The 12,972-nt window shown below is 37.8% G+C and overlaps 1 protein-coding gene across 4 annotated transcripts in view; it reads right to left on the bottom strand.

Annotated features, from left to right (window-relative positions):
* The window catches only part of khdrbs2 (KH domain containing, RNA binding, signal transduction associated 2), a 110,149-nt gene that overhangs the window by 89,500 nt on the left and 7,677 nt on the right, over positions 1–12,972 (bottom strand). The window lies entirely within an intron of this gene.

Below are 12,972 nucleotides of genomic sequence, written 5' to 3'. Positions count from 1 at the left end.
TTTTAATACTTACATGCAAAAACTATCAGATACTTTAATACTTTTACTCAAGTAATATTCCTAAAGGAAACTTTAGCTTTTACCAATGTACTTTTTTGGTAAGATACTTGTGCTTTTACTCAAACATCACTTTGTGGTACTTTATACAACACTGCTACTAGCACAATACATTTTAGCTCACTATATGTAAAATGACTGACTTATYGCTATTTTTGTGTTTGCTAAGCTCAGTTAACTGAGGCTGACTTAATATTTTAATCAGTTTTAGATGTACATCTAATTAATACTTTCTTRAAAATCTGTTTACTGGTTCAAGAGACATTTTACTAACAGACAAACAAAGCATGATTGTTGATATTTTTTGCTGGTGAGAAATAAAATAGGCTAGCTTTGTTTACTTCATGGTGCGAGGTTATCATTRAACGTCTATTTATTTACATTAAACATTTTAATCTCATGATCTGGTAATTCTAGTCAAAATAACAAACAGAAACAGAGCTCTCGTGYAATTTTAGAAGCCTCGGATCCTGATCTCCACAGATGAGTGGGCATGAACAAATGAAATCAAATTAGGGAGTAAAAGTCATTTTGGCTGGTTAGGACTGGATGTGTCCCTGAATACTTAGGAAAGCTGTGTTTTTATAGGATTAGAGCTTAACCACTGACAACGCTTCAAAAATGAATGAAGCTGTCTGTTGTTTACCTGATGAAGAATTCGCCTTGATCTCTGATTATTGATGTTGAAGGACGTGAAATAAAGAACACGATCCTGATCACTCTCAAAAATGTCCGGAGTTCCGATGTTCAATTTCAGAGTCACAAACATCGACTTTAAGGTCTTACTTTTACAGAGTGTTATCTTTTTTAAAACCTGTAAACAAGTGTTCACAAAAACACATTGGTATTTTTAGCGTCTTTGTGTAACTTTACCCCCCTTTTTTTTTCAATTTTAGATTTTTTTTCACACGTCCACAAATGCATGCATAAATTCTAATTTCTCAAGTTGATATATCTTACAAGGTGACAAAGCTCGATTTGAAGCTTCAAACTCTGGAATTGTTTATTTATTGTCTATTCATACATGTATAGAAATATMAACATATTATGAAGAAAATGGCAGGAGCCTTCCCTCAGGCTGTGCTAAAGGCTAGCCAAAACGAGCCCATTTCATTTTTCAGACTTCTAAAACAACTTCTTCTCAAAAACAACGTGTGAAAAAGCTATATTCAAATAAAAAAATAACCACTTTCCTTTTAGATTTGACCTTTTCATGACATTATGCGGCTTGTTTTTCCTCACACACGGGGCATCACTACGACCAAACCTACTTGAAATGACGGCACACAAAATCTCTCTGACTGAAGTCGTCAGGAAAAGATTTTTGAAACTGGATGATTTCATGAAATTAAAAATGAAGCAACATTATAAATAAAAAAAAAACAGCAGAACTGTTTTCTAAACTTTTGGAGCAGCACACTGCAAACTTAGGTGATCTGAACTCACAGGTTCAGCAGAAAAAGAAACCCAACTCCCTGTTCTTCATTACTATTTAGCAGAGTTTGAGTGGTGSAGCACTGTTGCAACATCTGCACAAATATGACTTTCATCCAACAGCCCCCTCCAAATAAGCCTTTTTTTTRTTTCATCCTCACCCCAAATTCAGCAGAACTCTGCTAATAAGCATCTAAATCTGCCTGATGCATTTAACAACAAACGTTATGTTTGGAGAGAAAAAAAGTTGTGCGCAGTTTCAGAAAAACAACACATCTCTGTCTGTGAATCAGTTTGATGAATTGATTATGGTTTGGGCTTGTGCTGCAGTAGGCAGAGAAGGGCATAATTTACTTGGTAGAGGAAAGAATGGAGGAGAACACTTCACAAAAATCGTAAAAAATCTAAAAGATGCAGAGATGATGGCTTTTGCAAAGAAAAAAAAAGACATGTCAAAGTAAAACATGTCAGAATCTTCAGTWGTGTAACACAGGAGTTACAAACTGTCTTCAGCAGCCTTTATAGCCACACATGATAGAAAATCTGAGGTAAGAGCTCCGAAACATAATGCATGGAAACAGAGCTGGAAGCTTTTATCARACGGAATAAATAAATGGCTTTGAAAACCAAAACTGAACAACAAATAATCCAATATTTYGGTCTATAGCTTGGACTGGATAGGAAGCTAGTTTTATTTTACTACATTAAAACAGTAATTTATATTTATCTGATTATGAGAAATGGTCTTTTATAACCTTTTGTCTTTAGAAATTAAACTTCTTTTACTTATGCTGTAAATATGAAAAAAAAATACACCCCAAATTTGGACACAGTACTTTATCCGGTGCGACACACACACTAACGAGCGGGTCTGAACCTTTGACAGGTATTGGACATAAAAGTGCTTTTACATGTCCCACAGTGAAGCTGCAAGGCGACTGCAGCATGCAAAGCCAGTGAACCGGTTAATGCCCAGACCACAGTTTCCTGCCACTGGGAACAGCCTGCGTCTGAATCGTCCTGTTAAAAAAAAAAAAATAAAAACAACAACCAAACAGACTCAAAAGTCCCCTCTAACCTCTTACTCCCACCAGCAGAGTTGATTCATGTCTTTTTATGTTACATTTTACACAAAAACAGGTGTGCCCAGCTGACAAATGTCTTGTAAAAAATAAAAATCTTTGTCCAGTAAGAGAATCCGACTAGAATCTGTAGTGAGAATTTTAAATCATCTGCTTGTACAGAATGAAGAGGTGCAATAAATTAACAAGCTGATAATACACATAAAATCAACTTAGAGAACAGGCAAGTTTTCCTGCTGCTTCGTTCCAAATTTTTAATTGTTAYCAAAAAGTTAGCTCCGTTAAATGTGCTTGATACTCATGTTGAATGTGAAGACTCAACAACACTGGAGCAACACGATATCACATTTAACCTAAGGGAAGGATCTCACTGGGCTACAGCTGTTGGASACCAGATGGCGACTGAAAATTGAAAAAAAAAAAGAGACTTATTTTTCGAAGTCTCACAGAATTCTGAGTGTTATTGACAGAGTGACCAGTGAACAACGTGGGCACATGTTGTGCAGCCAAATTATTCAAAATCACCGATTATTTTTGAATGCGCGGTAAAACTGTAATCTTGGACGTTTGTTGCCCACCACCGGCCACATTGCTTCAGTTTGCTTTTTAAKCATTTTTAACRGTCCMCCAAGTTTATGATTTAATCTACTGAGGTACACTTTAGAAATAATATTTGAGCCAGTTTTTAAATAATTATTTATCATCAGAGTGGTTTTCAGACTTAGATTTTTGACACAGACATTTTCTGTCAGGGGAGAGCTCCTATGCAAATTAAAGCTCCAGTGCTCGAGATATTGTTTTATTATTTAAAGGGGGATGTATTATGTATTTTCCAGGCATGTAGTTCAATRAATCAAGTCATTYTATTACCTTCAGTTGTTATGAAAATGCTACATATATCAAAAATAATTTTGACTTTGCATCATWGCCTATCTAAATGTCTTGAAATTAGCRTCTGTCTCTTTAGGAAACCTCCTWCTATTTCTGGCACTCCCACTTCAGCACGTTTTCAAACAATGCTTCGGGGGAGGGCGCTCTGTGGMMTGGGAGCTCACCTGCAGACTGAGCTCCGGGGAGGAGCTGTATGTAAATAGGCGGGGCTTTGTAACAACAAGCGTTTCGACAGCTCCACATAGCTACCACAGGAAAGTCAATAYTTTTTCAAACAACGCATGAATGCGCAATGTTTTTTTTGGTCCGTGGAAGGAAACCAGAATACCAAGAGAAAACCCACACATGCACAGAGAGAGCATGCCAACTCTACTCAGAAAAATCCTGGATTTGATCCAGCAACCTTMTTGCTGAGAGGCCACAGCTTTGTTTTACGAGCCACCGTGCCGCCTGCAAATTTTTCATTGTAGAGTAAAATCTTGATTCAAAGATTACAAAAAACTAGAGTGAATTTGCACCTTTGATGGTGAAGCATTTCACGTACAAATGAGCCCAATATTCGCTTTACTTGACCCCAGTAACAAGGTTTTATTGGGCACAAAGACGATTGTGATTCAGAACGATGTTTAATGAGAAACTTTTATTCGTGCCAGCAGCCTGTCGGGGAACTTAGAAGTCGATTGTGCGGGGAAGAAGGACAGAAAGAAAAGGAGGAAAATGAGCTTACAATATTTAATCTGGGGAAATGTGAACACTGCTATCATCTTTGTCAAGTAGGAAGCAGCAGGATCCTGGAGATCAAAGAAGCGGGACTGYGCTTTGAAGGTCACTTGTTTCAGTCCTGTTGGATTTCAAAAAAAATCTCATTTGGGGAACTGAATGCGTAAAACACTCTCTGTGGCTTTTCTGCTGCTCTTGATCCCCTTTGTTGCACGGCCCAAACTGCATCTGCAGAGGTCCGAAGCAGTCAAGAGGGAAAAACAAAACAAAAAAAAAAGATTAATAAAAAAAAGAATAAAATACAGCAGTGTTTTAAACTGGGCAGCAAACAGATAAATGTGTGCAGCTGCAAAAGTTAGGAGGGAAGGTTTTTGCTGAAAAACAGAAATTTTGCTCAGTCAGCCCGCCAAAGGCTTTAGGTTAAATACCTCGACTTTGGACTGTATGCGGCTACACTGAGCACCAAAAGAGACCGAGGATCAGTTTGAAATACGTTAATCCGAGAAACTTTTGAAGACATGTACAAGCCTCGTTTCAAAAAAAAAGTTCAAATGTTCTTAATATGCAACAAAATCGGATTTTTCTTAAAACTTTGACATTAATTCTAATGTCTTCAATCACCAAACCAGTATTTTTATTTAAAAATAATGTTCAAAATGGCTAACATTTTTAGTCATGCACAAGAAAGGCATGCCTACCTTTTGTTACATTACTTTTCTTTARAATTACATTTTTTTCCATCACCGGCGAATATTGCATATCCATTTTTTAGCTTCAAAAACGGAATCCGTCAGTGTTATATTTCCATGTTTGAAAGTCACCCACGTCAAGGGCAGCTTTATCCTAGATGTATGCTTTTGCACTTGCAAAGTCTTTTTCATCTTTAGTAAGTAAAGATGAAAAAAAAAAACAGAACTATCAAAGCAGTTATCAGCTTGGCTGTAAGCAACTTGATTTGTGGATCCATCTGACCACGGGGGACTTGAGACATCTGAGACAATCCCTTGAAAGGAGGATGCATATCTGTGCTGATCTGATATATGGATTTCTTCTCATGCAACAAAGTTTCAGTTTTTTGTTTTTTTTTTGATCTGGATTATTTTTTTGTTGGATTTGTTAACTGATGAAGATGTTCCAAGTTGTTCAAAAGCTCATGTGTCTAATCTGATTGCWGGTGATGGCTTGAAAGACAGCATTTTTCACTTTTTCCAACAAATATTCTTTATAATTTAAGTGGTTTTTATTTGCCTTAGATGTATTGAGAATTTTTCATCCAGTGGTCCTCAATCCTGGTCTTCAAGGGCCACAGTTTTGCATATTTTAGTTGTTTTTCTGCTCTTCAGCACCTCTTCAAGTTCTGCATTAGCCTGTTAATCACCTTTTCATTCAAATCAGGTGCTGAAACAGAGTAACCTCTAAAACATGCAGGACAGTGGCCTTCAAGGACCAGGATTGAGAACCACTTCTCTGGTCACTTCAGTTTTTTTCTTTATTTAAAAAAAACGCACCAGAAAAGGACTCATATTCTTTGCCGTTTTGCATCTAGAAATCCATCTACACTCACTGGCCACTTTATTAGTTGCACCTGTTCTGTTGCTTGTTAATCAACAAACATCTAATCAGCCAATCACGAAGCAGCAACTGAAAGTATTTAGGCCTTCAGGTGAGGTGAAGACGACTGGCAGAAATTCAAACTGAGCATCATAACAGGGAAGAAAAAGCTCTTAAGTGGTCTGAAATGTGGTATTGTTGTTCGTGTTTGATTTTTTTTTTTTGAGTCCTAATACAATAAAATGGGTGGGTAAAAGCAATAAAACACTTAGCGCTTGTGCTAATCAATTGTTTATGAACAAATTACAAACTTTACATGTGTTATTGGGGCTTCTCAGCTTTTACAGAAAATAAAATATGTTCAAAACTGCATTTATAATTTAATTTTCATGAAATGTAAACTATTTCAGCAGGACTTAACAGTTTTAATAATCACAATTAAATTTTTTGGAAAATCCTCCCTTTTTTCTTTAGCTTTGGCAGTAACTAAAACCTGACACTATCAAAAATGCCGTTGATACTTCAGGAATATGTTTCTTTTCATGAACTGTATTTGATTTTTCCCAGTTTAACCTTGATCAAGAATACTGAAAATCACCAGAAACCTCAGCGTAGTTTGCTAGTTTGCTTTAAAAGAAAAAAAAGCTGTAGCACAAACAGAAGTCACCTTCAGGGTTTGAGCTTGCACCAGAAATGAACTTGTTCAATGCAGCTACATAACAAAGAGGAGGCTTGTGAGCTGCGTTATTTGTTGGAGATGTTTACTGTTTGTCTGTTTATCCCATCCTTGCTTTACTGGACTCTGTTTCTTGTTTGCCTTTGCTACTAAAGCATGCAGTTTGTTCTGCTGCCGAGCACAAACCCTGGTTTGAAACGTTTCTGCGTGCGAATCCAAGACGATTTTGGTGAAATCAAACTCTCTCTGGTGCCTGTGCTGAGGTTTGTCTGATGTTTTTTTTTTGACAAGTTGACAGAGAAACATGAATCAAAGAGAAAACAAGCATACAGTGATAAAATGAGACACCTTAATGAATCCAATCAGCATTAATTCCTAGCGACACACATCTGATTAATCTCCACTCGGCTGCGCTGTCGGGTCGCACCGGGGTTTGATGAGATAAAACGGAGCATGAAGACACACATCATCACAGCCGGCGGAGTGAACTCAGGACTGTCGTGGAGCCCAACAAGTGCTTTGTGTAGACAGACGGTGCAAACAATGAGCAGCCTTTTCTTTTTAATGCTTCAACCGTTTTCGTTTCGCAAAGCCGGCTGAAAAACTGAAACCTTGAAAAAAAAAATCATGGACAAGCAGTAAAAAACTGCTAATATGAAAGGTTATTCATTCTGGAAGCTGAAGGAATGTATATCCCATGCATGTTGTGAATATCTCTTAGCTACCACATCAGATTATGGCACAATATCTGTAAAAATGCCTTAAGTATTGCCATTTTTTGTGTGTGTTTTCTAAGGTCAGTTGCTGTGGCAGCCATTTTCAGTTTGGTTGACTGCAAAAAAAAAAAGTAATAACAAAAATACATTTTGTTTGAAGGTGCTTTTCATGGATACTGTACAATAAAATACCAAATAAAAACAATTAGACTAGAATAGTTCCTGGAGAAACTATGAAAGGGATTGTCACATGACATTCATTTTAAATTTACAATTCCCCTTTATTATTTGTAGAAGATCACTGTCATCAACCACCAACCCAACTTTTGACCTAATATATCTAAAGATTTTAGAGATATGGTCAATTTTAGGTTTTAGCTATGGCAGCCATCTTTATTTTTTTTTTTCAGTTTTAGTATGTGATGATGAGTATGTGATGTGTTCCCAGCTACCACCACACCAAATTTCATCCCAGTATGTTCTAAAATGGCCGAGGTACTGTAGTTTCAGTGTGTTGGGTTTGCTCTCAGCTACCACCAAACCAGATTTGAGGCTTATGCCTAAAAACAGCTGAAATGTGGCCATTCTTTTACATTTTAGGTATGGCAGCCATCTTGGATTTTTGCTTTAGACTGAATATGTGACGAGGATCATTCTCAGCTACCATCATGTGAAATTTCAGCCCAGTTTGTCTTAAAATAGCCAAGTTATTGCTGTTTCAAATTAGCTCTGGTAGCAATCTTGAGTTTGGATTTAGAATTCTGAATATATCAAAGCTTTTTTTTTCAGCCGTGCAAGACTTAAAACAGGCCGAAATATCCTCTTCATTTGAATTGGCAGGCCCTACATGCATAAAATGTATCATATCCAAACATCCAAAGATGACTTTCTCCAAGCTTCATTTAAAAAAAAATGTGTTTATTGGGATATTTTGCTAACAGACAAATCACCCTTTGTCATACTGTATATAGGGTTTGTAGGCTGTTTGTTAGATTCCTCGGCTTCAGACTCATTTCATTATCGTTGTTGACATCAAAATATCCTCAGAAATGCTTGTTTACACCGCAGCGAAAGAAATCAGTAGTGAGTAAACATGTTATTATGTTTTTTTTCCTTTGCACTGTAGGCAGCCGTGTCACTCAGTCAGAGGCCAAAAAGTTTTGAAAGGAAAAAAAAGGGGTTTTGTTGAGTGATCTTTTCAGAGGAAGGTTAAATTATTCACATATTTCTTCCAGCTATTGAACTGTATATCTGCAATAATGACTTCACACTGGGTGCAAAAATGAATCAGTGTAATTACTCTGCGCTAACTGATTGCTTGTTCACATCAAACACTGAAAGACGAAGCAACAGCAGCACTCTGCCTGAAAGAGAGGACCTGGTGGGAAGAATGAACTACGAGATGTGGCAATTAGCTCTGGCCCTTTTCACTCAGACAGATGAACAGTGATCCATGGGACCGCAAATAAGCACCTCTGTTTGTGTTTTTGACTGAGCTGGAGAAAAAGAAGTTCAATGTTATCCTCAGATTTCCACCTGAAAGGATGCTCATGGAAATTGAGCTGCAATTTTTTTTCCAACCATTATAAATGTTTTGATCAAACCTTGCAAATACTGTATTTTAGCTTAGCGACATGACATTAAGTTATTACTACATAAAATCTTAGCTCAACAGCTGTAAAACTGAGTTATAAACATGTTTGTGATGGTTATGGTTAATTAGCTATGCCAGAGTTTTAGGCAAAAATTATTGCACGAAATTAGGGCCGGACAATATGGCTAAAATTTATATCACGATATAATGATACAATATAATTTCATTATCGATTATGTTTAAAAGAAAATGTCAGAAAAACTACCAAGAACAACAATATTTACTGTACCTACAAACTTGATGTCATTTAAGATATTTTTATTTGGAATTATGACTAGTCAGAACAAAAAGCAAATCTTAAGTTTATTTTAAGACAATTTAATAGTTTTTGAAATATTTGTTTCAGATCATTTATTGCAGATGTTTTTAATCGGAGCCTCCCTACAACTTCATGTTAAATCTGACATTGTTTATACTAGTCAAATAATTAGAGATGTCTTAATTAAACATTTCTAAGTGTAAACCAATTTCAGATATCAGGAATATAAATGTGGTGAAGCTAATTTAATGTTAAAACAGCCTGCCATATCCATCTGTTTTTGCTGTGTTGGTTTCATTTTGTTCAACACAGCTGCTGATGGGGCAATGGATACGTTTTAGGAAGAGGTTTTAAACATTTTGTGGTGTTTCATTTTCATACCCTCAGAATGTTCTCTTGAGTGGAACTTTATCAGATGGTGGAACAGATTTGATGTGTTCCCGCTGCGAGTTGGCATCACTCTCTGGCACATTTTACACCAGACTGAAAGCTGAAGTTTATCAGACCTTCAATATTCGAACCACCTCCGCACCACTGAATTAGTCTTTTCTGTCTTAACTGTTTCTTCTGCCTCTTTTCGCAACTTTGGACACTTGTTCTCTCACAGCTGTTGAGCTCATTCTGGTGCTGATATCGGCTGTGTCCAAAATCAGGGGCTGGGTTCTTCGAAAGACCCAGAGATTTTGGATGGTCTAGCCTTCTGCTTTATTCCCACCTTTACCCCGGTGTATCTCCTGTCATCTAGCAATCATGACAACATGCTAAACAGAAGCAAAGGTAGGTTGAAATGAGCAAAATATCAATATATTAGTATTATAAAAATCCCAATACAACTAAATTAGCTTAAAGGCAATGGGCCGCATGCCAGAACATGTTCGTTTCCTTATCCTAAATTTCTCTTACTTTTGTTCGTACAAAGGGTTTATACGAACATGCCACGACAGATTCAAAAAACTCTTCTATCTTCAGGAAGTGTTTAAATGAGCTGTGCAAACTGATGAATGCATGTCAGGTGTTCGTGCACGGGGAGAGGTGATTAGCATAATCTACCACCCCAAAACACCATATATGGTAACGTTTCCTGCCCGGCATATCAGGAAGTGTCCGTTCGTAAATGACATTGGCCTGCAGTGCGTTACGGGATATGGTGGGCCAAGAAGGATCCGTCAAACCCGTCCCTCAAATTGAGGCAAAAAGACTCATTTGTCAGCAGCATCGGAGGAGTCTTTGAATTTGGACAGAATCCGGTGCGGTGCGGTGCTGTGACGTAAGCGGTAGACAAATTTGGCCTCTGGAGGAGGCAGCCACTGAATTTGGACACACTGATCCACTGTGTTGTAGGTGGCATTGCTGTAAACGGCGCAATAGTGCTGAGCATTGCCACTGAGCCTGTGGTGTACGCCATCATGCACCAACGTAACGTATATCTATCAAATTTCTTTAAAAGTCGTATCACTGTTATTGAAACTTTTTCTATCATGATCTACAGGGGTTAGACAAAGAAACTGAAACACCTGTCATTTTAGCGTGGGAGGTTTCATGGCTAAATTGGGCCAGCCTGGTGGCCAGTCTTCATTAATTGTACATTGCACCAGTAAGAGCAGAGTGTGAAGGTTCAATTAGCAGGGTAAGAACACAGTTTGGCTCAAAATATTGCAATGCAACATTATGGGTGACATACCAGAGTTCAAAACAGGACAAAATGTTGGTGCACGTCTTGCTGGTGCATCTGTGGTCAAAACAGCAAGTCTTTGTGATTATCAAGAGCCACGGTATCCAGGGTAATGTCAGCATACCACCAAGAAGGACCAACCACATCCAACAGGATTAACTGTGGACGCAAGAGGAAGCTGTCTGAAAGGGATGTTGTGGTCTAAAACCAGGTGTTTAGTTTCATTGTCTAACCCTTGTATGTCAACAGTAAATTATTGTCCAGCAGTACTCAGAATGCGTGCTGAGGAATAATGCTCAGCAGCTACCCCCCCACCCCCCCAAAAAAAATTAAAAGCAAATAGGTTTGTTTATAGTGGTGGCCATTGACCCCTCAGGCCCCTCCTTATTGGCACCCCTGTTATGTGTGACATACTGTACATTATCAAGCATAACTTGCTCCATCAGCTTAAAATTACTTCATACCTGCCTTGACTGCACCGAAAAGAACTAAAATTCAGCCAGAACAAATGAAGATTCAAACCCACCTGTTGTACTTGAATCGTTTCTGCTTTCACATTCCTGTTACAGTCTGTCTCTTCTTCCTTCTGAATTTTCCCTATTTTATGTGAACGTTCAAGAAGGAGAGTAATATAATCTGTAATCTAATATCTATTGTCTGAGTGCTGCAGCTTTGGCTCATCCACTCGTTCCTGTTGCTTGAAATGCCTCTGACCTTGGAATTTAATCTTATTCGACCCATGCACTCATTGTGAGTCGCTCTCGCTAAGAGTGTCGGCTAAATGCTGAAAATGTGATTCAGTGCGTATCTCGCTCGAGATGTAATTTTTGCGTCCTTTCGATAGGTCACAGCAAAGGAGCTGCCGTTTATCTGTCACTACGAGCCGGGTCACCGCTGGATACTGAGCAGGTTCCGTGTATAATGGATACACGGAACATGTGAGCAGCCGCTTATGAACAAGAAAGGGAGGTACAGCGGATAAGCAAAAATCCATTTTTTTGAGTTCATAGATGGAAAGGCCCTCTGAAAACGATTTCTCACAAATCAATTCTKCAAATGTAAGATCCACTGTACAGTCCGGTGAAAAGGAAAGTTAACCTTTAGTCACTTTGAATGTTTTGAGTCTTATTCATTTGTGCCAAAGTGTCAAATGGACACCAGAATTTTTCCTCAATATAACTGAATATAAAGCCAGGGTTATAAAAACATCTTCAGCAACAAGAAAAAGAAGAAAGAGCGTAACCCTCAGCAGAGGCTGGAGCTCACATTTCTAAAGGAAAAGATCTGCCTCCAAAACAAGTTGGAAATGAAATCTTCACTAATCTGACTTATATGCTTATTAAATTAACACTAGAGCAGATACAAAAAGTTTTTAAATGTGAGATGCATCAGGACATTTTTAAATGTCTTTTTTTACATTGAGATGTTTTTCCACTCAATATGCCATTCTTGTTTACATCACAGTGCATTATGGGTCGTACAGATGAAAACTGACTCTGCAGTGAGATAAATCAGATTTTCAGTCAGCATCAGCTGAGGACAACACCAAAGACTTGACCGGAAAACCACCAAGATGCAGAATATCAGCGTTGTGGAGGCGAGATCTGATCAAAGCCTGCTGTGTTTGTGCAACAGATGCCTTCCAATCAAAAAAGGATTGTTTACAGAGCTTCATTCTTTGTCTGTAATGTTTATTTCTTGRTTYTTGCAGCTGTTCAAYGTAAACACACAGCGGAGCCCTGAGTGGAGAAAGTTGACAGAGACATGCAAYGCCTTGTAGAAGTTCAAAACTAAAGTCCAGCTGTATATTTAAGTTCTATTGTTCTAATTAAATTCTGATTTGTATGGCTTTCAAGCTTCGAATAACAACAGTTTAGGTTAAAAAAAGAAAAAAGGTTGTGAACAATAAATATCTTACCTGATGTGGATCACTTTTTGAAAAACCACATTTTGATGGATTGAAGTTCTTTGGCTAGTTTTACTTAAACAGATACTAAAGTGAAATAATTTTTGTTTAAAACCCTATCTGTCATAGTGGGGTTTTCGTTTGAGTTTTCCTTCTCTGTCTCAGGTGWGTTTTGTTAGTGCGATTGTGTTGRCCTCATCTCCCCAGGTGTTTCCACTTCCTCCATTGGTCCTCTGTGTATTTAAGTTTCTGTTCTGTGTGTTTTACTGGTGGGTTCAATGGGCCTCATGCAAGAACATGTTCGTATTCTTATCCTAAATTTCTCTTACTTTTGTTCATACAAAGGGTTCGTAC

The sequence above is a fragment of the Austrofundulus limnaeus genome, unplaced genomic scaffold, assembly GCF_001266775.1.
Source record: "Austrofundulus limnaeus strain Quisiro unplaced genomic scaffold, Austrofundulus_limnaeus-1.0 Scaffold0, whole genome shotgun sequence".
Taxonomy (NCBI): domain Eukaryota; kingdom Metazoa; phylum Chordata; class Actinopteri; order Cyprinodontiformes; family Rivulidae; genus Austrofundulus; species Austrofundulus limnaeus.
The sequence above is the reverse complement of the archived record's forward strand: the minus strand, read 5'-3'. Positions and strand labels throughout refer to the sequence as shown.